The 25,051-nt window shown below is 37.0% G+C and overlaps 1 protein-coding gene and 1 non-coding gene across 2 annotated transcripts in view; both read left to right on the forward strand.

Annotated features, from left to right (window-relative positions):
* Positions 1-25,051, forward strand: part of LOC135084396 (nephrin) — a 304,519-nt gene that overhangs the window by 69,771 nt on the left and 209,697 nt on the right. The window lies entirely within an intron of this gene.
* Trnal-cag (transfer RNA leucine (anticodon CAG)) lies at positions 6,985-7,056 on the forward strand. The gene has a single exon. It is a non-coding gene; the product is annotated as a tRNA-Leu (tRNA).

The following is a 25,051-nucleotide window of genomic DNA, read 5'->3' on the forward strand; positions in this document are numbered from 1 at the left end:
ACTACTTCTGAAAGAAAATTGGCCGTAGTGATGGGGGACTATCGATACATTTATATTGCTGACGGATTTTATCGTAGTGAAAACAGATAGAGAAACTGAAATAATGTTAAGCTTAAACCTACGCGCATATTATGTGTTTTACAGAAACAGGGTTTGTTAGTATATTTAATTCGTCTGCTCGTTTGCCTCCTGTCACATAAAAAAAAAATTAGAATATACCTAATCTTTATAATTATATAATTTTTCGTTACATTTTGACATGTTTTGACATTTTGGTTATTGATAAAATAAGGTTTAATTAAAAAAAAACTTAAATAATCATTTAAGTAAATCACTGATTTTTGCATTTCTAGAAAATTCTCTAGTCTATTTATCAACATGATACAGTATCTTAACTTTTTTCATCATAGTGAAATGCATACTTATTATACTTTTGAAAGGAATTGGAACCGGGAATTTAAATTTCACAAACATTTTATTTATTTTTTTATGAAGTTGATGAAACCTACGCAAGGTATCGGTTTAAAACGATATATCGACAAACTTTCAACATCCCTAATTGCTCCCCGTGAAAAGCTGAAATTCAGGTGCTCTTGTAAAAATGGCTGACGATTTTGAGGCCGTGACGTCATCCAGCGAGGTACCGACAGCACAAGTAACGATGCTAAGTAGTAATGTAGGATCCCGCAAAACTGGACGTGTGTTTAGATGATAGTATCTAGTTTTTTTTGCAGGTACAGTTTTTTTGCAAACAAAATCGAATTCAAAATTCGAACGATTGGTTTTTTGCGGGACTGCAAACGGGATGATCGTGTGAATATGGGGATAAACCGTTTTTTGCAGGATCCCGTTTAGTAGTCTACTGCCCGTTTTCACCACCAATCCCTAATTTTTAAGTGACCCCTATGGTAACACATAACAGGAATTTTGTTTTCATAGGGGTCACTTAAAAATTAGGGATTGACGGTGAAAACGGCAGTACGAGTTTTAATAGTTACGTTCACACGAACATCCCTTTTGCATTGTGTTGCAAAAAACCGATCGAATTTGTAGTTTTAATTTCAAACACACAGTCAAGTTTTGCGGGATACAGTATTACTGAATCCCGTAAAACTGTATTGCAATTTAAAAGAGCCTTAAACTGCAACTCTGTGGTGGAATGCGAGTTAAATTTTTAAAGGGTAATATGATTTGCATGTGCAAATTTCACGTTGGTTAGGCGTAATAAAGAGCAAATAAAAGTTCGGGGAATAAGGCTTTTATGTTTTTAGTATAAATTCAGGAAAGTGTTCGGTGGGTTGTTGCATTTTTAACAGAAGTTTAAATCCCAGATGAAGCACACAATGACTCTAGTTAGTTATAATTACAAACATTACTATGAGGCCTCACTGTGCGCGTGGACGCACAGGGTGACACGAACCAATCACAGAGCTCTATCCAACGCTGTGCGTTCGATTTGCTGCTTCACTTAAGCAAGCATTGTTTGTGAATACGGGCGTTAGAAGCTTGGCTCTACATGATACACCTGTAAATTTTTCACGTTTTGAACTATAAATGGTTTCTTCTTAGCAACATTTTAAATGAAAATTATTTTAGTGGGATACTACGCATTAAGTAGTTAAGTAGGTAGATAAATTTTAACTTAATTTCTCGAGTAAGTTGGTGGGAGGGGCTTGTCACGTTTTGACAAGCAGTTTCATAGTAAACAAGAGCTTGACGTTTGGACTTCGATTTAAAATTAAGTGAAAGTTACGATGCAATTTGATCACTTAGAATTAAGTTAAAATTTAGTTACCTACTTAATTACTTAATACGTGTAAATCAGCCTTAAGATGTTAAATTAATGTCACTACTGTTTTTTGGAAAATGTACTATTTATTAGATAATTTAATTGTAAAAACTATCCTGAAAACAGAAGCAATTCAGCGCGCACTTTCAGCGAAATTCGCTTCGAAAATAATAAAAATAAAAACCTTCCATTGCTAACGGTACAACAAATTTTGCTGCCAACCCAGGCGTTACTTTTAATCTACAAAATTGCAGTGCGACATTACCAGACCTACCCTACCTCTGTCTCTTTCGCACTCCAACAAAAGCCTATTCACCTCTCTTTCTGGCCGAGAAATTTCGCGAACATAAACTGTTCGTAATTAGACTCAAACGGTTATTTTTGATGCTAAATTAATTATATTATTTTGTGTTTTGTAAGGTAATGATCCTTTAAGATGTACAGGCTTCATAAGTCGTACAAGTTTCTTAAGCCTTAAGGTAGTAAAAATAAGGTTGAATTTCTTATTTTGTAGTGGAAAACTGTACGTTAGAAGTACAACATTGGAATTATTAAAGGGTTATACTCGTTACTTATTAATTATTAGGTACTTACAGAAGGCTGTATATTTTTACTACTTGTATTTCTATAATAAGTCTTTGTTGAAGTAAATTTACGGAATAAGGTAAATATTTAATTTTAGTTATACGCGTTGCTTTTACCAAGTATTGTATCTTTACTTACTTAAGGTGGATACGACCAAACAAGAGTAAATATTCATCGTAAATTAATCGTCAGTTTTGACATATTTCCCATACTGAAACTGTCAATGTGCCAGTTATACCAGGAGTTATTCTCGGATAAAAGTTTGGTCGAATAGGCCTAAAATTTGATAGTACCTATCCATGGGTATTTTTGAAGATATCGCTTTCTAGCAATAACACCACATAAAATTGTGACGTTTCCATTTTATGTTTCTTTTAATTTGTCACTTTGTGTGGTGTGCAAAAAAGATATACCTACCTATGTCTTTATTCCTCATAATTTTAGTTCAGTGCAACCTGCCTAGTTAGTAGTAAAAACTACGGGACTTTAAGCTTAATACTGTAGCATCTTATGCCGTTTTTATGTGCTATTTTTGCAACAAAAAACATAACCTGATTTGCTGACGACTGTACATAAAAATCAAAGCATTTTCACCCCTATTACTACAGCAGAAGCAACAACCACATCTAACTACCTTCTAATTACCAACACCTGATAATAATCGTGTTAATAACCACTCACAAAACGATTCAACTCCCACTAAATTAACAACACTAGCGCGTGCGTTACCCATTTGTTCAACAGACCAAAAAATAACGATAACGCTATTCGTTATAACGTCGTTACGCGATCGTTATAACCATTAGTTACGTTGGTACGGCCGTGACGTATAGGGTTAGTGCAATGCGTAGTGTTGGTAGCCATTGTACGATGCGGAACGATTTTATTGTCGGGTACGGTGAATGGGTTCAAATAATTGGTAGGATATTGATGGTTGGAATAGCGGGATCTATCGAGTTTTTAAAAATGGGAACTATTGGTTTCATACGAGAGAAAGCTTTACCTGAAATACAATTATTTTAGGAAACTCTTGCCTGCATCTTAACTGATTTTAAACTGATGGAAAGTAATGATCAGGTCCAAGGTGGAAGCGAGCTTCACCAGGTATCTACCACAGAGGAACTGGCTGTCTTACCTCCAACTGCAGGAACACAACAATGCTGTTAACATTTTGGTTAAAGGACCGATATCTCTGGGTCTAAGGCAGGAGGTAAGAAAAGATAAAAAAATGAGGTTAACTTTTATTACACGTACAACACAACGTACCTAAAAACGTCGCCGCGGGCCGGAAGACGTAGAGTGGGCAGGCCTCCCACTAGGTGGACCGACGATCTGGCAATCGTCACGGGAAGTGCCTAAATGTGGACTGCGTATGCCCGGTCGTTGTGGAAATCCTTGGTAGTGGCCTTTGTTCATTTCGTCAAACGTCGTCAACGTCAAATTCGCGGCTTCAAACATAAACAATGTGAACAGACCCCACATAAATTGTCGACGGCAAATTATTCGCTAGGGGCCGCGTCAAACGCCGGGACAACTCTTTTAGTGCTAAACGTGCCGTGGGGGTCTGTAATTGGGTTTTTAGTTTTAGTTCTATTTTGTTTTAGTGTTTAGGGTAAAGTGCAGTTTTTGTTTAAAAGTTAGTAGGTATGGTTATGTCACGTCTGGATGGGGTAGGGAGTGTAGTTCAAACGTCCTTTTGCCTCTGGTAAAGTAGAGAGAGTCGTATCGTAGTAGCTACTAGATGCTTGTTTAAGTGAACGCACAGCGTTGAATAGAGCTCTGTGATTGGTTCGTGTGTCACCCTGTGCATCCACGCGCACTGTGAGACCTCATAGCAATGATGGTAATTGATGATGATGATAACGATGATGAATGTCTCTTTTAGTAGAGAAACAAGACGCCAGGCATCGGCTTAAAATGGCAGAAACAAGACTTATGCCCGTTTTCACCATCAATCCCTAATTTTTAAGTGACCCATATAGTAACAATTAACAGGAATTTTGTGGTCATAGGGGTAACTTAAAAATTAGGGATTTATGGTGAAAACGGGCATTACTGTGTCTATCTGTGTGAAAGCTAGTATTAAACTAAATACTAAACTTCTAAATCTAGTTTGCGCTATAACTGCATATCCCCGCGGTCCGTTTCAGAAACGCTTACGTCCATAATTCTGTAGAGGGCAGCACTTACAAGTTTATCGTAGTTAATTGTTACCCGCAAAGTGGTTGATTGTACAAAGGAGTTACAGTTACAGTTAACTGTACATATAGGTCAGGTAGATAATTGCTGGACTTTCAGCTGGTTTGGTTAACTAAGTTCAGTTACCTTTGACTAGCGTGTTATTGTGAAGTTATGCTTTGCTGCGGTTTGGCTAGATGGGTGACCGTCCTGGTAATATTATATTACATTATGATAATCCTTGTCTCTAAACGTGACTTCTTTGGCTTGCATGTTGTTCTGCATAAGAAGTAAAATGCAGGCCTCTACTACCAGTAACTGATCAATATGGAAATCATTGAGGGAGGCCTATTTGTATTGACATGTATTTCACAATTTGACATGTAATGTATATTATAAATAAATTTCTTATTCTTATGTTCAGCAGTGAGTGGACGTCCTGTGGCTGAAATGATGATGAATTGAGTTCTTTCTTTCGATTGACTAAGGAATAAGTAAATATAGGACAGGTTCTCTATACAAGTTTTAGTCCTCAATTTCGTACTTATTATGCTACAGAACGTAGTCTATACCTGTCCTTTTCCAAGATTCAAGGACTATTCCCACCTCTCGTTCCCACCGCTGCAACTCCAGTGTTAGCCAGGATCTACAGCTTGACCGCCAATAAAAACACAACCAGTGAAGGTCGAGTTTGTCCCGGGGGAAAGTTTTTAAACTGTACCAAAATTCATTAAAATTTGCAGTGAAAACATTACGAACAGATATTACTTACTAGTATTTATGATATTAAAATAGCTATAAGTTTTTAAAATGGTAATTGAAGTAGGAGATAGCTTTTATGACGCTTCTGTAACCAAATTTTTGACCTCCACCGGTTGAAGGTCAACCGAATCCCATTATACATTTATAGAAACGGCACGAGTCGAGTTCTCGCTTCCAATCGATTCGATTCGAATAAAAATCGATGCCATTGCAATCGATTACGAATTAAACGGTACCTATACTGTTCCGTTTGGCAATAATTGAGGTTTTGGATTCTGAAGGATTTAGCAACTTGGAAATTGGTATAGATTGTTTTTTAAGTGGCGTTGTTATCGATTAAAGAGTTTAGCAAACTCAGCTTCAGTGTGGGTGGCCATTTTTTTGTAATTCAGTGAAATAATGTAATTTTAATAAATTAATATTATAATGTTGTTTCTTGTAATTCCTTTTATATGTAAAAAGCAATAAACGTTTATTTATTTATTTAAATAAAAATAATATTGTTACAATAAGTAATACTTCCATAAATTTTGATCTCTAATCCCATAAATTGCTACTAATATTATAAATGCGAAAATAACTCTGTTTATTGCTATTGTGATAATAAATTTACGTTTTTGATGAAATTTGATTAAGTAGAGATAGTTTGAATCCCGGTTTTTGAAACATGGACAATGGACATGCAATAAAGTTTTTCTGTGACAGACAAATTTTCACTCGGGAAAAATCGCGGACATAGGCTATTATATTTATAAAAGTCACTTTTCTTTCACAAGACCGACTCTTATGGAATATTTATTGTTGTACATTGTACTGATTTAATATAACCTAAACCATAATTAAAAAGACTCAAACGCAAATTATGGTGTTCTCGAGATAATTTGCCCCACTAAAGAAATCCTGTTCAAAACGCCAAAAAACGCCGTTCAACTTTGAACTTTATTCATTGGAGTTAAATTTGAAAATGTTTCTTTTGAGGGTAAATAAAAATTTTCTGGAGTAAAAAGGCGAAATGAACGTCCCTTATCTCAATGATAAGCCAAAGGACACGTCGCAGAGATGAAGGCTGTATTTTTGGCATATTTTTTCAGGTCATTATGAATTTATATGCATGCATAATACATTTAAAGAAAGATTCATTTAGAAAGCGCTGGACGCAGGCCGCTACCGACCGGGCAACATGGAAAGCATTGGGGGAGGCCTATGTTCAGCAGTGGACGTCCTATGGCTGAGATGATGATGATGATGATATACATTTAAAGGCAACGATATACATGCCACTAAAACGAAGGAACTTGCATGCTTTTTAATAGCATATGCAAGTAACTGGCGCCTCTAGAAAAAAAAAAAGTGCGATGTACTCGCTTGCCAGATACAGTGTGGCATTAGCTTAAATACTACTAGCTGACCCAGCGAACTTCGTACCTGCTATGTACATCAGAAATAATGTAGGATTCTAATGGCGAAAGAATTTTCCAAATCGGTCCAATAGTTTCTGAGCCTATTCAATACAAACAAACAATCAAATCTTTAACTTAATATTAATGTATACTATGTAGATAGTGGTGGTTATAATGAAGGAATGGTGGTTATAATAATGGAAAAAAGTCTACTTCTTTGGGGAGATTTAAAATGTCATTACCGAAGGAAGTAATAACAGTAATATTACCGCCTCTGTGGTCTAGTGGTAAGACTACCTGCTTCAGACGCAGAGGTCCCGGGTTCGATTCCCAGTGGGGGCAGATTTTTCTGTTCAGTTTGGTTGGTGGTAGGGCTTGTTCTAAGTCCGCCTGGCTAGCTACCACCATCTTACCTAAGTCCTTCGCCATAACAACAATGTTAACAGCATTGTTGTGTTCCGGCAGTTAGAGGTAAGATAGCCAGTTCTTCCGTGGTTGAGGATTCCGGATGAAGCTTGCTTCCACCTTCGGCCTGATCATCACTTACCATCAGGTGAGATACAGGCTAAAAGCTTCCTCGTTGTGGATAAAAAAAAATGTTATTAAACTCTTTGAAGAGTGTACCAGGCACTAGCCTGTGTCGCTATAACATTCGGTTAGAGCCATATGAACTCGATTATTCGATTCATCCGAATCCAATCTATCGGCAAATTAGAATCGGTAATGAGTGAATACGGAATGGACAGTTAGAACTTTGTTTTCATCATCTACACTAGCTGTGCCCGCGACTTCGTACGTTTGAGTAATGTTTTAAGTTTTTGCAAAATGTTTCTTTACTGCTCCGCCCCTATTGGTTGTAGTGTGATGTTATATAGCCTAAAGCCTTCCTCGATGAATGGGCTATCCAACACAGAAATATTTTTTCAAATCGGACCAGTATTTTCTGAGATTAGCGCTAAAGATATTTCTCAATAAACTGTCTATTATCAAATCTCCTGTATTTATACATTTTCATACAACTGTATAGATACTTATTTATATTTGTTTTCTCCAACAACCTTCGAATAACATTTTAAAAGCAACAAAACAGCTTATTAAAACTTTCTAAACGTTTCCGGAAATAATTTATTTGACAAAAATTAGGAAACTTCTGAAGGGAGGAATTCCTTCTTAATTACATTGATTTTCTTTTTAAGTAAGAAAGTTAAGGGACGCACAACTTATGGCATCGAATTCGGCCTATTTAACCCTTAAACTGTTTTTAATTGATTTTGAACCGTATTTTAACTCGGTAAAGTTGAAACTTCAACTTGTGTATTTAAATAAACACATTACTTTTAAATGTACATTATCTATAAGCAATCTAAGAGAAGCTTGTACTGTGGTGACTAAAACAACAACTATATAGAGACCTATATAAGCACTAGACAGTGCTTAACTTAGTGAGTGCCTGAGGTATGGGAGCGGTATGGGAGGGTGACATTGACACATTATGACGTGATAGAAGACGTAGACGGGCTGGAAGACGTAGCGTGGGCAGGCCTCCTACTAGGTGGACCGACGATCTGGTAAAGGTCGCGGGAAGAGCCTGGATGCGGGCAGCGCAGGACCGTTCATTGTGGAAAACCTTGGGGGAGGCCTTTGTCCAGCAGTGGACGTCATTTGGCTGAAAAATAAAGAAAGAAGAAAGACGTGATAGAGCATACAAATTGAAAGCATCAACCCCTCAGGGATTATAAGACCGCCGGCGGGTCGCGCCGCAGCGCGACGGATTAAATTAGGTACCACTTTTCCGTCAAGGAGTAAGAAGCGCCGTAAGATGCTCCTACACCTCATAAATACGTTTTTTTTTGTATGGACATATTTATTTCATAGACCAACAGGGTACGAGTATATTAATCACTAGGTTTCCGTCCGCGGCTTCGCGCTCGTGGACTACATTATCTACTTTTACGTAACCCTATTTTTTTCCAAAAAAAAAATTTAGCCTATGTTACTCGTGGATAATGTAGCTTTCGAATGGTGAAAGAATTTTTAAAAACGGTCCTATAGTTTTTGAGCCTATTCATTACAACCAAACAAACAAAGTTTTCCTCTTTATAATATTAGTGTAGATTGATACCAACACAAAAAAAACATAAATTCTATCTTGGAGTGGTCTACTTTTGTTTTTACATCATTTTTTCCCCTTATCTCATGTTTATCGGCGGCCATTAACATTTAGGTACTTAAAATAGATTCTTCCTCTCTTTCCTTCTTCATATTGATCTTTGAAGGGTGTCTCGCTGACGTTTGAAGTCTCATAAACACCCTGCCGTGCCGCACCCATGCTTTAGGTAGTGACTGAGCTAAACGCCAGGCTTTTATACTTACAAATGAACAGTTATGACTAGCCTTTAGCGTGTTCCGGTTAGAATGTCTAGATTATAGATCTATTTAATAATAGGTCTAATTTTTATCGATCAACGATTACTACAAGGATGTAGGTATAGTCTGCGACAATAGGAACTAGTAATTTTGCTTAAGTAAGCTCACAAAAGCTTAGGTAGAGATTTTATGATTGATATAAAACTCAACACTTGCACAATACCAATAGTTTTGTGATTAAACAATATTATAATTAACAACAAAATTCGATTTTCTATTACTTTAAAATCAATATAAATGATTAGTTAGTTGACAAACGAAATGACTTCATAGCTATGTTGGTTCCCGCTGAAAACCAGCTTCTCGGCATGACGTTTGTGTTATGTCGCGAATATTGCTGAGCGGGCTCTTCAGCTTATGTACTGTATTCTTTTTATTATGCTAGATAAAGTAGGTATTCTTATCTTCTTATTTTATCTATGTAATAAAACAAATAGAGGAATACAGGGGTTTGGTTTCATCACAGCTGGTATGGAACCCCAAAAAGTTAAGCTTATTGCCACCTCATCAACTTTTTATAAATCCGTCACGTTAAACTATACATTTCTTTCCAAAACATATCTTATTATAACCACACAAGAACACTGTTTATCTCAATGTGCCGTGAATCACAACAGAACAACTCATTTCATAAGAATAGCCCTTTGTGTTGTCAAAAATCTCGTTTTGTACTGACGATGTTAACAAAGATCCTGTAGGAAAATACCTTATTATAATGGGGATTATACTTTGATAACTTTGGGGGAGTTTCTTGGGGTTTTTTCTGGTATTATGAGAGGAGTTATAAGTGTACTTGTCTGCAAAAAACATATTTTTCCGTAATTTGGCTTTCTAAAAGCACTTTCGACCTCGACGACTTCATGAAGGTAGCAGGAAGGCGTTGGATGCAGGCCGCTACCAACCGGGCAACATAGAAAGCATTGGGGGAGGCATAAGTTCAGCAGTGGACGTCCTATGGCTGAGATGATGATGATGATGATGATGACGATCAAACCTAGAACATCTAGATCGAAAAAATCCTAGTTCAAACACTTCACTATCCAATTAAGATCCGTTTACATCCGTGAAAAATCACACTTAAAGTATTCTTTTTGACCCAAAGTATGCTTCATTACTTTTCGTCTGAACCTTTCTTTGCGTCAAGTTATCTCAATTAAAGAGGCGTACACACTTCCGACCATAAAAAGCTCGTTTGTTAATTTCCCAAATTCCCGCCTCATCCTGAGATAGACCGGTTAATTAGCAAATATCTTCATCTCACAGTCATTAAGGCGCGTGACGTCACGCGACACAGCGTTAATGTGCTCTAAGCCTTATAATTGCCGAGTTAAGAATTTGATATTACGAAAGTAAAGTCCGTATTCACAAACATTACTATGAGTTCTCACAGTGCGCGTGGACGCACAGGGTCACACAGGAACCAATCATAGAGCTCTATTCAAACGTCATGCTCCTCATCAACCCCTATGACTGTTATAACATTTTTTTTCAACCAACGCGATTGTGCACAATAAGTTCTCAATTAAAGCCCGGTCTGTGAGCACGTAGAATTATGTTCAATGACCCCAAGCTACCCATCCTTATCGCTTGCGCGTAATTATATTGCTGTCGCGACTGTGCGACGGGCACCCGCATTGAGTGTGCGAGCGCGACAGTAACATAATTACGCGCGAGCGATAAGGATGGGTAGCTTGGGGTCATTGGACAAAATTCTACGTGCTCGCAGATCAGACTATAGTCTTAAAAAAATTGCCTTTGTAGATTACAACGTACAGTTATTTCTATTTGGGACTGTTGTAGAAGTAAAGCATCTCCCCAGCAACCCCATTTTGATATTTCAGGTAATTCAGCGCAAATACTAAGGATTTAGTACGTACTAGGTTATTTATAAAATGTACCGTTGTTCAAAAAGAGTAAAACTATTAGTATAAACTATAGTCACTTAGTTTTATTTAAAAATCGGTATTTAATTGTATTAACTATAACGCCTATAAAAAATATAGCAAATTCTATTTCAAGCCTTTCATAACATAAAGGCGCTGTTCAAACTACGAAGACATTATAGTATTCCCACCAACTTATCACCAGGTGCGATTGTGGTCAAATACCTGCCTTGTTATGCATAAAAAATTGGCAGATGCTGAGAAAAAATGGCGGAAGACACTCAGCTACGTTGACAGGCTCTTATTCTTCTTCTTGTCGTGTCGACAACAACCTACACAGCGTCAGCCCAAAACTACGCCACAAGAGTGGCGTTGTCAGTAGCCTTCATTAAATCTTCCTGCACATCCGTGCAGTTGTTCGGGCACGCAGGGCACGACATCATGTGCTTCGTCGACGGGTGTGTAATGTATGATATAACTACATATCATATAATACTTAGAGGATATAACATCAAATTATATAAAATTATTTAATATAATAATTATTTACTATAATAAACGAATAATATAATTTTAAAACGAATAATTTTAAGACAAATAACTAACAACTGATATAAAATGGTTTGATATAATGAATATTTTCTATAAAACTTACAATGTATACTATTTAAAACAAATAACATTCATATCATATAAAAATAAAAATGTCGAACAATCAAATGAGATAAAATTCTTTTCCTATAAAACTTAAATCATATAACAATAATTTTATATAAAGTTCAATTGTTATAATAAGCATTGCATGCAGCAAGCAAGCAAGCAAACAAGCAAGCTAACAAACGAGCAAGCAAGCAAGCAAGCGAGCAAGCAAGCAAGCTAGCAAGCAAGCTACCATGCAGGCAAGCAAGCAGGCAAGCAAGCAAGCAAGTAAGCTAGCAAGCAGGCTAGCAAGCAGGCAAGCAAGCAAGCAAGCAAGCAAGCAAGCAAGCAAGCAGGCAAGCAAGCAAGCAAGCAGGCATGCAGCATGCAAATTTGACTAAAAACTTGAGACTTCTGTCACGGCTCCGGCACTGCGGGGCTCTGGCGGTCCCTTGCGTGCTAATCGTCGCAGATGGCTTTCGCTCGACACCGCGTCTTCGGCTTGGCTTCCTCAGCCCGCGGGCCGCCTCGCCCCTCCGTGCCTACGCGCTTCTAAATTACACTCTAGGGGTAGGGCAGACAAGACTACGTGGAGTCGGTTTTACGGCAATTCGTTTTTGTCACTAAAGTCATTTATAAGTCAAGCTAAAGAAGAACATACTAAAAGTTATATCTATCAGAAATTATATCAATTAAAGAGTATACCAAATAGTCGTTATAACAAATAATATTTATTTTATGTAATGGTTATATGAAATATTATTTATATTAAACAAAATTACATCAAATGAGTCTTAGATTAAGTAAGATTTATATCAAATGTCTTTATGCGTTATGATTGGTATCTGAAATGACATTATTAGAAATGATTTATTATATGAAGTAAACATTATATGTTAAAAAATTATATCAAGTGTTATTATAACATACGTTTATTATACAATATGAACGTTATTGAAATGAATTTATATCATATAAACTTATATAAACTGTCACGCACCCTTCGTCGACTGGGGAACAAAACCACACTTGCACTCCAAGAATCCCAAGGCTCTTATTTATTATTAAGTAAAGGAAATACTTACCCCATTTCATGGAAATGAAAGCAAAATCCGACTGTATCATTTCACGTTTCCAAACACTCACAAAAGCAAAACATACCGTTTCACTTATCCAAAAACATAAGAATTACAAAGTATAAGTATTAACAAGTTGTATCCACATTGATTGATAAATCGTTATGCCCAAAGTATGGGGATTTTCGGAATCTTTGTTTGGTTAGAATACTTCTAAAATGGCGGCGTATACGGTCGCGGAGGATGGCGAACTTTTTGTGCAGGATTTAAAATTTACGCATGATTTATAAAAATCAAAATACGAAAAAAGAATACGTTAGTAGCTATTTCAATTTTTAGATAAATTAAAAAGAATTAATGTGCGTATCGTATATACCTACCCTATGCGAAGAAAATATTTACGTAGTCTGCCCCATGATGAACGCTTCTTGTGCAAAGAAAAATTTTTGTAAAGAGAATAAAATCAAATGTGAAAAGCTCTAATATACTTTTGAATCATATTTTTGAATGAATCCTATTATTTTCTTTCAAATAAAAAAATGATGCACGAAGAAACTGTAAAAGTACTATGGCAAAAAAGGTGGAGTATAACTGTGTAACGATTTTTTTTATTATTTAGTTTTGTAAATTAAAATTTAGTAACCTACTATATTGCTTTATGTAATTGTTTTCTTACTTGTTTCCTAGAACATTCAAACACTACATAATATTTTTTCTTAAATTTTTAACAGCTCACTTGCTCGCTCGCCGAAACCCACGGCCGTGTGTCCCCCACATAACTTTATGCATGTTCGGACGAGGTTAAGCCATCAATCTCCGGGATCCCTGTTTGTTTTGAAAACTTTTTTAGCGAACTCCTAAGACTGCCCTTTGGGAACAACCGCGGAATAATGATTATCGGGATTCGGGATATATCAGCCAAGTTTTTCAGACTTTTCAGTTTTTAAGATTTCTTATTATGAGATGTGGGGTGATTTCGAAGTTGGGTATTGATGGCTTCAGGTGGATAAAGGAAATGGAAGCTCAAAGACTAATATAAGCACTTTGGGGACTTATCAAAAGCTTTTAAGGTATTAATAGCCCGACGAATTCGCTTCACTTCACCTTGCTAATAAGAAAGCTAAAGTGGCAATGGACAGGGCACATAATACGCAGAACTGACGGCCGATGGGGCGGTAAGGTTCTGGAGTGGAGGTCACATACCCATCAGGTGGACAGACGACCTCAAAAAGGTAGCTGGAAGACACTGGATGCAGGCCGCTATTAACCAGCCGATGTGGTAATTTTCGGGGGAGGTCTATGTTCAGCAGTGGACGTCCTATGGCTGAAATGATGATGATGATGAATGTTGCTATCGAATGCTATTCTTAACACTCTAATTATAAAGCTTAGAACACATTAAAGTGATAATCCGTGACGTCACGCCCTTAATGACGGTGAGATGAAGATATTTGCTAATTAACTGCTGCTATCTCAGGATGAGGCGGGGAATTTGGGAAATTAACGAATGAGACTTTTATGGAAGTAATGTGTACGCCCCTTTAATTCAAATAGGTTTAAATAAGTAAAATGAAAAATAAAACGCTGGCGAGTAAAATTGAGTAGGTACTTATTTCCTTCTTTCTTGTTCAGTTTGGGTTTTAACAGCTTAGATCATGGCTAGTTTTAGAGATTTGACACCATAATACCTATGGTATGGAAGTTTTACTTGGCTTAATTGTAGCACCAAAATTAAATTTATTTAAACAAACTCTTAATAATTTAGTCCCATTCAGTTTGGTATCTAGGTACTGACACTGATAATAATTTAGGTAAAATGGCATTAATGGTTAAAAACTCAAATAACAACACCGCGAAGTAAAACAGATAGAGCGCCATCTCTTGATCAACCCCGATACTAACTCTAATAGCGTGTGATGGATAAAAGCAGGTTAGAATATCCAATCTTACAATTAATTTAATAATTTAACACACCTAACTATAGGTCAAGCGCTTACCTCAATAAGTGCCTGTGGTATGGGAGGGGCACGGGAGGTATGACATTAACATTAATCGTTCGTTTCAGCCAAATGACGTCCACTGCTGGACAAAGGCCTCCCCCAAGGTTTTCCACAATGAACGGTCCTGCGCTGCCCGCATCCAGGCTCTTCCCGCCGCCTTTACCAGATCGTCGGTCCACCTAGTAGGAGGCCTGCCCACGCTACGTCTTCCAGCCCGTGGTCGCCATTAACATTAATATGATGAGACAAATCATATAAATCTGAAGTCTCGCTAAAGTTTGACGTTACAAAAACACCCTCCTAACTACTAAGTTAAGTGCTAGACAAACAAAACTAATACTGTGTGTATGACATGACAATACCAATAAAACTACACAGAAATATTTGAAACGCAACTGGATTGGTCCAGTTACATAAATGAATTGAAACCAAAAAAATGTTGCAACGGACAACGTTGTAGCCGTTGTAGGTACGTGATTGAAACCATTTTGTATATTGGATCGAATTTAATCCTATCATGAAATCGTATGGATTACGATACTACGACGCATAGCGTAGGTGGGCTCAGTAGGTCTAAAAACTAACGCCCGTATTCACAAACATTGAGGTCTCACGGTGCGCGTGGACGCACATGGTGACAATGAACCAATCACAGAGCTCTATTCAACGCTGTGCGTTCGATTTGCTGCTTCACTTAAGCTTAAGTGAATACGGGCGTAAATATTTCTTGATTTAATAACGTTACTAATCGTTTTAAATTAGAAAGATATAAAAAAAATTATCATCATTTCAGCCATAGGACGTCCACTGCTGAACATAGGCCTCCCCCAATGCTTTCCATGTTGATCGATTGGTAGCGCCCTGCGTCCAGAACTTCCCTGCTACCTTAACGATGTCGTCGGTCCACCTTGTGGGTGGACGTCCCACGCTGCGTTTTCTGGTACGCGGCCTCCATTCCAGAACCTTGCAAATCCTTGTAAATAATAATGACATGACTTAATTGTAATTTACTTTGCATCTACAGCAGTTATAATTACTAGCTTTTTACTAGAACAACTAAATTTCTGCAATATTTTTCAAGACTACATTTTTTGTCGATTGAATTGAGCTTACTCTATCTAACTATGTACTGTGACATCCAGACAGATTGGATTCAAGTATTCGATGACAAAACTATCGGAATTTGTGGCATTGTTGTTATACGAAGATATTCAGTCGGTTTTCATTTCAAGTATTTTGAGTTTCTATTGAAAAATGGCAGGGTTTGTATTCGGAGATGATATTGCACATTCGTATTTTTTGCGGCTCGATTGTTGCAATATAGGATTTCATCCACGAAGACGCGCCCCACCAATTTTTGGTCGAGGAAGCGCGGGGTGCGGGGAGTTTGATCCGAGCAATCCGAGCAATTATTGTAGTGTGTGTGCACTCATGGATGATTTAGCGTGTACCTACCGATAACACTCGAAACATTAGCGGAAGAATGGTGGGGCGCGTCTTCGTGGATGGAACGATAAAGTCTGATATGAAACAAGATATGCCAATTCGTAAGAACTCTACTTAGTTTGGAGATAAGTAATTGAGGTGATATTATAAAGGTAGCAGGAAGGCGCTGGATGCAGGCCGCTACCAACCATCGAATCTGGAAATCTTGGAGGTCTATGTTCAGCAGTGGACGTCCTGTGGCTGAAATGCTGATCATGAATTGACACTACCATTCAAATGATGTACTTTTTATGAGATGTCAAAACGCGACTCTCCCATAGATTTTATATGGCAATAGAAGCCGAAAGCGTCATTATTTTTTCAACTTAATTGACTAAATTTTTATCGATATCAAAGCAACGTATCCATATTTAAAGTAGATTTAATTAAATTAATTTTAAATTCAATATTAATTACTAGCTTTTGCCCGCGGCTTCACCCGCGTGAAATTTAGTTTGTCAAAGAGCGTCATAAACTATAGCCTATATGTTATTCTGGGTTATAAACAATAATACTGTAAAGTTTCATCGAAATCCGTTCAGTAGTTTCTACGTGAAAGAGTAACAAACATCCAGACATCCAAACTTTCGCATTTATAATATTAGTAGGATATTAGTAGGATTACTTTTGAAAAGTTGTGCTTTAAAATGATTAGTGAAAGATTTCTAATATCCAATTTATTTAATTATCACACCAGCGTCTCAGAATTCAATCCCAACTGAAACTTTGAACTTGTTGACATTAAAACTATAAAGTCAAGTTATTTGGGTCTGGTATATTGTCTTAAGCCCAAACTTTAGACTCAAAATACCCAGACACAGACAATTGCCAAAAATAGTTGCCCAAAACTTGCGTCTCTACAAATTCCCTAAATTAAACTTGGCCCAAGTAGTTTTAATAATCGCCCGACTAGAGCTGAAATTCGTACTAGTGATGGGAAGTTTGGTATCGATATCGATTATAATTTGCTCGAATGCTTTACTTTATTTAGTCAAATATACATATTATCATACATTTTTATTTGATTTGATTTAAAATCCAGATTAAAAATTACGTGTGAAGTATATCAGCTTTCATGGTAATATTAGCAAAATATTTTGTTTTAAGAGCGTTTTAGTAAACCAAATAAATTTTGTTACTTTCTTTCTTATTTCATTTGAATCGGGTGGTTTATTATGAAGCAATTAAATTAACCAAAAACTAGTAAAATGTAAACAAAACAAAAAATACACAAATTATGTACCACGATGAATTGGAGTTTTTGGTATCGATATCGAGCACAACTAATCGATATATTTCTATCCCTAGCGCTAAAACTCCGCTCATCCGAGGACCCTACATTTTATATTCTAGATTTACGTCCGACCACATAAATTTTACGACGTGGAAACTCAAAAGTTGGCAACGAAACAGTGTACAGTCGACATAAAGCTGTCCCTTTTTTGTTGAAAACTCACTCTTATTGTAACGGAATAAGATGCCGCAGTGTAAAGCTTGAGGTGCCCTGTTAGATTTGACGAGCCGTCAGTTTGCTTTATTGTTGTGGTAAAAAAGGTGTGAGCAAACGAGCCTTAGAGCTGGTGAACCTGAAATTTACAAGCTATTTCTTGATAATAAGATTATTTTTTGGTTTCTTTGTATTTTTGTAGTTAGGTTAGGTTTATTTTGAAACTTATTTTTGTAAATGTTAGACAGTGAAATGTTGTTTTAAATAAATAAATAAATATATTTTTCATTTTTCTAACAGACTATAAAAAAAGAGATTCTCAATTGTTTTTTTTTTTATTAAGAAATTAGCTGTCACTTGAAACAATGACTTTTATAAATAGAAATATATATTATAGAAAAAATAGCCTCATGTTAGTCTCAATATAAAAACTATTTTCATCATTATCATCATCATTTCAGCCACAGAACGTCCACTGCTGAACATAGGCCTCCCCCAATGATTTCCATAATGACCGGTTAGTAGCGGCCTGCACCCAGCACCTTCCTGCTACCTTTATGAGGTCGTCGGTCCTCTTTATGGGTGGACTATGGGTGAAAAACTATTTTACGAGTATAAAATTAATTATTGAATAATTTTAGTGTATTTTTTCTTATCACTTAGAACTTCTCGTTGAAATTTTAAACTAAAAAATTCCGTGCTTCTAAAAGCACGTTAAGCCGTCACTTCAAGAGTTACCTAATTGAGTCTGACACCAGAAAGAACTCCTATTTGATATCAAACACCGGAATAAAAGAGCTGTTTATATCAAAGCATGATATCTTAATTAAAAATCCTCACCAAGCGAATGGTCTTAGTTTTCAAAGTTCTCATAACTGCGTCTAACGTGCTAGATTAAACCTTCTTGTAGGCTATAAAACAACATCCCATGTTAAAACAGCCATGTCATCAAATAAAAAAACCTTAAGTACGTGTAAAAATGATTTTTTTAAGCCTATTTACAGACATAAATAAGTTTTATGAGTTTTTAGTTTTTTATCCCTAGGCTTTTCCATTGTACTTTTTATTTGTAAAGAATATTGGTAATTTGTGTTTCAAGCAAAGAAATAAAAGGCCACATAAAGTGATGATGCATGAAAAAGCCCAATATTGTCAGTGTCAGACCACGAGCCGGAAGACGTAGTGTGAGCAGGCCTCCCACTGGGTGGACCGACGATCTGGTGAAGGTCGTGGAAGGTGCCTGGATCATCGATCTTTGTGGAAATCCTTGGGGGAGGCCTTTGTCTAGCTGTGGACGTCATTCGGCTGAAACGATGGACTGGTCAAATCAAGATCCTAAGAACGCCAGTTTGAACCCCACGCTTGACTATTGTGGCGAACCTACTCGTAACACTAGCATATTTTAGCTTATCTTGAGGTGTTGTCAGGACTATAATTTCCCTAAAAACCAGAATTATTTTGGAAAAGATTTCTAATGGTTTTCAAAAATCTGTTTATCATAAATTTTTCTCGTTCGGACTGTGCTGTCCGTTCTACTTGGCCTACGCGAAACGGACACACAAACATTAAGGATATTTATATGGCGGCGTTTATCTCAGTATGTACATAATTTCCCTGGAAAGTTCCCATCCCTCTTTGTTCGCATGCGAATGCGAAATTTCATGAAAAGTCGTCTAGATATAATGTTTATGGGTTTTTGGGAATTGTTTATGTTTGTGGCTCTGGGAATTTATTAAAAACTGTCACGTGTTTTGTTGTTTATTATAATATTTTATATACTGTCAGCATTTAACGTAGCCTTCTCCTCTAAACACCAGTAGATTGGACTACATTTTGTCACATGGGGTGACTAAGGGATGTTGTTGAAGGAAAAAAACTAGATTGAAAAGTATACTCATTTGTAGAAATGGCATGAGAAAAAGTAATCGCATGTGGCAATTTTCTAAAAATGCACAAAAACTTAAAAATCTTGAAAACGGTGATACTTTTATTGGGGTCAAAATTGGACGTTAGGGAGACCATGGCGAGGCCTATCGATGGTTACAGGGTTATCCATTGTTTTTGGGACACCCTGTATGTGTAGTAGAGTTCTCAATCACTGCACTCAAATCTTTTAAAAATGTATCTTTTCCAAAACCCATTTAAAACCATAACTCTAACGTTATAATTCTTCCCGTAACATCGTAATACAAACTAGATGAACAAAAAGTTAATTAAAGATAATAATCTGTGTTGTGCTGTAATAAAACATATATTATATTATATGAAGGAACAAGGCCCACAGCTACCCTCGGTAATTAGCTCGAGGATCACAGAGTTAAACGACTGGAAGTGGTCTTTGTAACATGATGAAGTTAGTAGTATTAGTTTTCATTAACCGTCTTTTCGGCACAATGGAATCATCATCATCATTTCAGCCACAAGACGTCCACTGCTGAACATAGACCTCCCCATTGATTTTCTCATAGTGGAATAAAACTTCTGCTTGATATCCAAAGCAGGAGTTTTATTCCACTATGAGAAAAGGCGAGTAACAGTCAAATAATAATATGTGAAAATCAAGCCTCCCCAACCATGTGATGTGGATTTTAGACCAAAGCTCCATTTGTATCTGGTTAATTAGAGAGAGAGATGTGCACCTGCAGTGGTGACTGGTGATGAATTCCATGATGGATATGATTATTCTTCCTGAAAATGAGGGTGGACATTTGTCACATCTACACGCCAAAACTACAGGTAGAATTTTGATAAAAAAATTAAATATTAAATTAAAAACCTCAATAGCACCTAGGCTTTATTTCTATTTTTGAAACCTATGCAACTCCGCCCAATTGCGAGCACAAGCTTATGTAAAAGGTTCTAAAAAAGGGATATTTTAAAAAAGCCTAACCAAATAATACTGGCGCAAAGAAGCTTTCGAAAGATATATTCAAGATAGAATCTCTAAAACACTACACAATACTGAAAACTGAAAGAAATAGCTAACCACCTTAAGCCACATCCAGCAAACTGTACACCAAGTTACCCGTCTCGGAAACATTGCTCGAACATCGCAGCAGATAACCTCGGACAGATGTTGTGTACACACCCGGTATAATGGGCCTAATATCAACACCACTTCGCGTTACTTCGCGAAACATTATAATTACTAGTACAGCTAGTAGAGTGAATTTTGTAAGAGTATAGACAACGCTTCTGCACATAAATGGGCTCGTAATATCTTTAATGACAAGAGTGCATGGATTTTACCTGCCTAGCTCGCACTTATTGCGTGTCTAGCTGCAAATTACTGTATTTTATTGAAAAAGAGGCTGACAAAGGTGACTGAGTTTCTTCCGCCACTTCTTCCAGCACCAGCCCATATTTTGTCCCGAAGTGGTGGTAGGGCAAGCTATATTAGGGACGTGTATGTATAAGTGTCCTGGAAAGGGCCTATGTATTGAATAAAGTATTTGAATTTGCGTTACAGGTCAAAGTCAAAGTCAAAATTTCTTTATTTGTTTAGACTAATAAATAGTTCTTACAAATCGTCATTTTGCTCTTAAGGAGCCTCTACATGTCTCATAATCTTTTTACCCTACCAGCGCTTCGAGACCAACATTTGGCAAGTGCTGAGAAGAGGCGCAGGGAAAAACATTATAATTAACGAATCGCTTTTTTGCGGGACATTGCAAAAGGGATATCCCCCGTAAGTTCTTTAAAGCCCCTTCTCTTCCCGTGGATGTCGTAAGAGGCGACTAAGGGAAAAATATTCGTACATCAGATAATTTAGTCAACGTTGCAAGAACACAACTCTCCCTAATTCACCATAGGCTCGTGGAGAATTTGGCCTGCATTCCCAACGCTGGCCAAAAGGGTTTGGGAGGTCTGATATTCGTAATTTGTCTTTTAAGTCACATTTTTCCTCATTCATGAATAGAATAGGAGTGGTCCTATTCCGTACTGCTAAAAGAAGCGATCTAGTAAAATAAATAAAGTTTCTTTATGTTACTGAATTAATTTATTATCTTTCCATACTAACAATATCTTTTCTTTTGTTACAGGTAAGTTGAACCCCCATAAAATAACCGTAAAATTAAGAAAACCCGAGGTAAGAAAGGGCAAGGGTTCCCAAATATACGCCAATTCGTTTTACGGTTTTGCCGCGTACCAATTTACCAAATCGCTATAATAAAGTTCATATTACAGTTTCTCTTATTGTTAAGTGGTCGATTTGACTAGAGCCAAGCAATTAATATAATGGAACGTGCTCGGTGGTTCTAGCTTTGATAAAACAGCCAGCGTTAGAGCGCTTTTGCACTACGTCTGATATAAATCGCTTAAAATACGGATCTAAAAAAAAATGGAAATCGGATCCAGTGCGTAAACTACTATGTAAAAAGTTCTACGATAACTCCTGACCCTATTTTCACGGATTCAGATCAAGAAACTGCTATCAAGATGCCATAAGGGTTAAGTACTGCTAGGATGGTCTGCTAAATCTAAATACTGTAACATTTAAAATGCTTCATGATTGGGAAAATTAACAACATACATAAGGCAGAAGAAAATAATAAGTAAAGAAGGAGATTGACCAAGCAAGGTCAGCAATTATTTTGCAGTCACTCGTTCCATTTAGTCAGGATCTCACTCATTCAGAGTTTGCAGTATATTGCGACCCACAGAATGTAGGTACGACCACACGCTACTAGATTTTCAGAGGGCTCAATATTTTAAATTAACGTGCTACAAAAAAGGCTACATGTAATAATTACAACTAAAATCTATTCAGTACCTAACGTGCAATCTTACTTCTAAAAGTTAACGTGACAGTTCTGGCTGTTATATTCGGGCTTGTGTCTTAATGACTGGGAGTATCATTTGCTGATGCGGCCTTAATTAAACATATATAAATACAAAATGAGCTACAGCAGCAGTAATAAAAGTTGCAAACATTTAACCTGAAAACATCAGCGTTCGTGAAAACTCTTACTTTATAGTAATTGTGGTAATGGCTGACCTAAATGGAGAAGTAGGTGTGCATATGCGCATATATTATTATTATGTATATGATATGATGTTATGTTTTGCAGCATATATGGTGACGTTATGGCGTTTACGATGTATGCAAAGAGGGTATAATGTCTACTAGGAAAAGCAGTGGGCTTAGTAATGAGCCCTGAAGAAGACCTATGTCTAACACGGCCGCAACAGCGTATTACACTTGAAAATTTCGACGGGTTCATCCAGTGTCTAAGTAGCTTAGATGGAAGAGCAGTTGCCGGCAAGCGAAAGGTTGTGGGTTCGGTTCCTGCCTTAGGCAGTTCGATTTTTTAAAGTTTTTTATAATTTAGACCTATGTCCACTTTGTCGAATAACAGTTATGGCGTTTAATTACATGTTGTGCTGTATTACACAGGACCTCTCTTATCTAATCGTTATTTCTAGTAAAATATTATTATGTATCAGGAATATTTCGCATATAACTCAGGATCTTATCCCTAATAATATACTCATTTATATAGGTTTGTCGTACCCCAAATAGATCAGTCACCCAGAAATGCATTTGAAAACAGTTGAACAAGTAAAGCGGGAGAAAGCTCTCATATAAATTCAATTTCATTAAAACTTTTTTCAACTTATCAAGAAGGCTTTGTGTTTGTTTGGAACAATGATTTGTGTTTGTAAAACGATACCGGTATATCATATTTTCAAAGCAATAAAAATATTCAGGGATTCTTGGATGGCTCAAACTTGGAGTGCAGGTGTGGTCTTGTTCCCCAGTCGACGAAGCACATGATGTCGTGCCCTGCGTGCCCAAACAACTGCACGCAGGAAGATTTAATGAAGGCTACTGACAACGCCACTCTTGTTGGAGTTTTGGGCTAACACTGTGTAGGTTTTTTGTCGACACGACAAGAAGAAAATTAAACAAACTGGCTGGTGTACCCTCGCTGTGCTCACCCAAACATATTGTTACTATCTCGCCGGTTTATCATTCACTAGCCTCTCCCGCGTCTCCGCTCGGGATTTACGCGTTTCCGTTATCACTGAAAGGCTCGGGAAATGGGAAAACATTTTGTTTGTTCCCGCTAAGTGAGATAGCTTGTACAAACCTATCTGCATCGGCTGTTTTGTTTTATTATGCTCTGTTTTTTTATCTTAACTACAGTAGTCAAAGAAAAATCAAAAAAGCTTTTATCTAATTTTCATTTTTCCAAAAATCTGATCTCAATGAGGGTTTTCGCAATTGAAGGATCTGCCAGATGGCGATACGTGGACGCAGGGTCCAGATGCTGCGTGATTGGTTATTTTTGACATGACATTGACAGATATGTCAAAATACACCAATTACGCAGCGGTCGGACTGCCATCTGGCGGATTTCTTGATCGCGAAAACCCTCATTGGCTTTTCGCTCCAAAACTTTCTTTTAAAATATTTGTTATCACACACAAATACAATGTTAGTTAATGTAACCTTTGGACACCAAAGTTCAATTTAGGCACCAATTTCAAAGAACTATCACATCCTTCGGTTGTGACCAAAAACATACCGTTACCAAAAACATACCGTTCTTATTTAGTATCTACCTACTTTGTGTGACATGAATATATTATTATATTAAGCTTTCCCTGGCTTTTTTGTATTATGAAAATTACAAATCGACCAGGAAATGACTAAGCCTCGACACCACAAACTTCGAGGGTTCCCAACTTGTTATTCTTCAAAATCTCACTTATCGAAACAGAACCATTTCGAATTCGCCGCACGCGCGCAAAATTCTTAACACGAGTACACCTTAATTCCCAATAAAAGTGGGAATGAAAAAAACAGCAATTCCACGAGTCGATTTGCCAATACAAATACTTAGACCATATTAGTCAAATGTCAATAGCGGCCGTGACCTTTTTATCAGCCCCCCTCTATGGGGGGTTGGGTAGTGACGTAATTTTTATGTGTCGATGGACAGTTAAAAACGGACATGTGGGATGGGGAACGCGTTACCAAAAGGTGAATGTAATGCTACCAATACAGCAATTCCATCGGTTTTTTTTTATACTCCGATGCCAGCCAGTGAGAGAGCCGAATTGTACAACCTAAAAGCTTAATGTCTTCTCTCTATTTCTTCTCATATTTGGCATACAACCTTAGGGCCCTTTTTCAGTTTTGCGGGATCTTTCATGAGCTGGGAAAGAATGCCACTTGGCATTAAGCTCGCCTTTTTTTACTGATCATTATAATTATGTGTGCAATAAAGTTTAAAAAAATATGAGCAGACAAAGTTGCGCTGAGAAATTGACCACAGATTGATTAAAAGCTTAAAACACTCACTAGCAAGATTATGAAATAGCTGAATATCGGACTCAGTGACGTAGCTTAGACTGACGTGTGCGAATAAT

The sequence above is a fragment of the Ostrinia nubilalis genome, chromosome 26 (genome assembly GCF_963855985.1).
Source record: "Ostrinia nubilalis chromosome 26, ilOstNubi1.1, whole genome shotgun sequence".
NCBI lineage: Eukaryota > Metazoa > Arthropoda > Insecta > Lepidoptera > Crambidae > Ostrinia > Ostrinia nubilalis.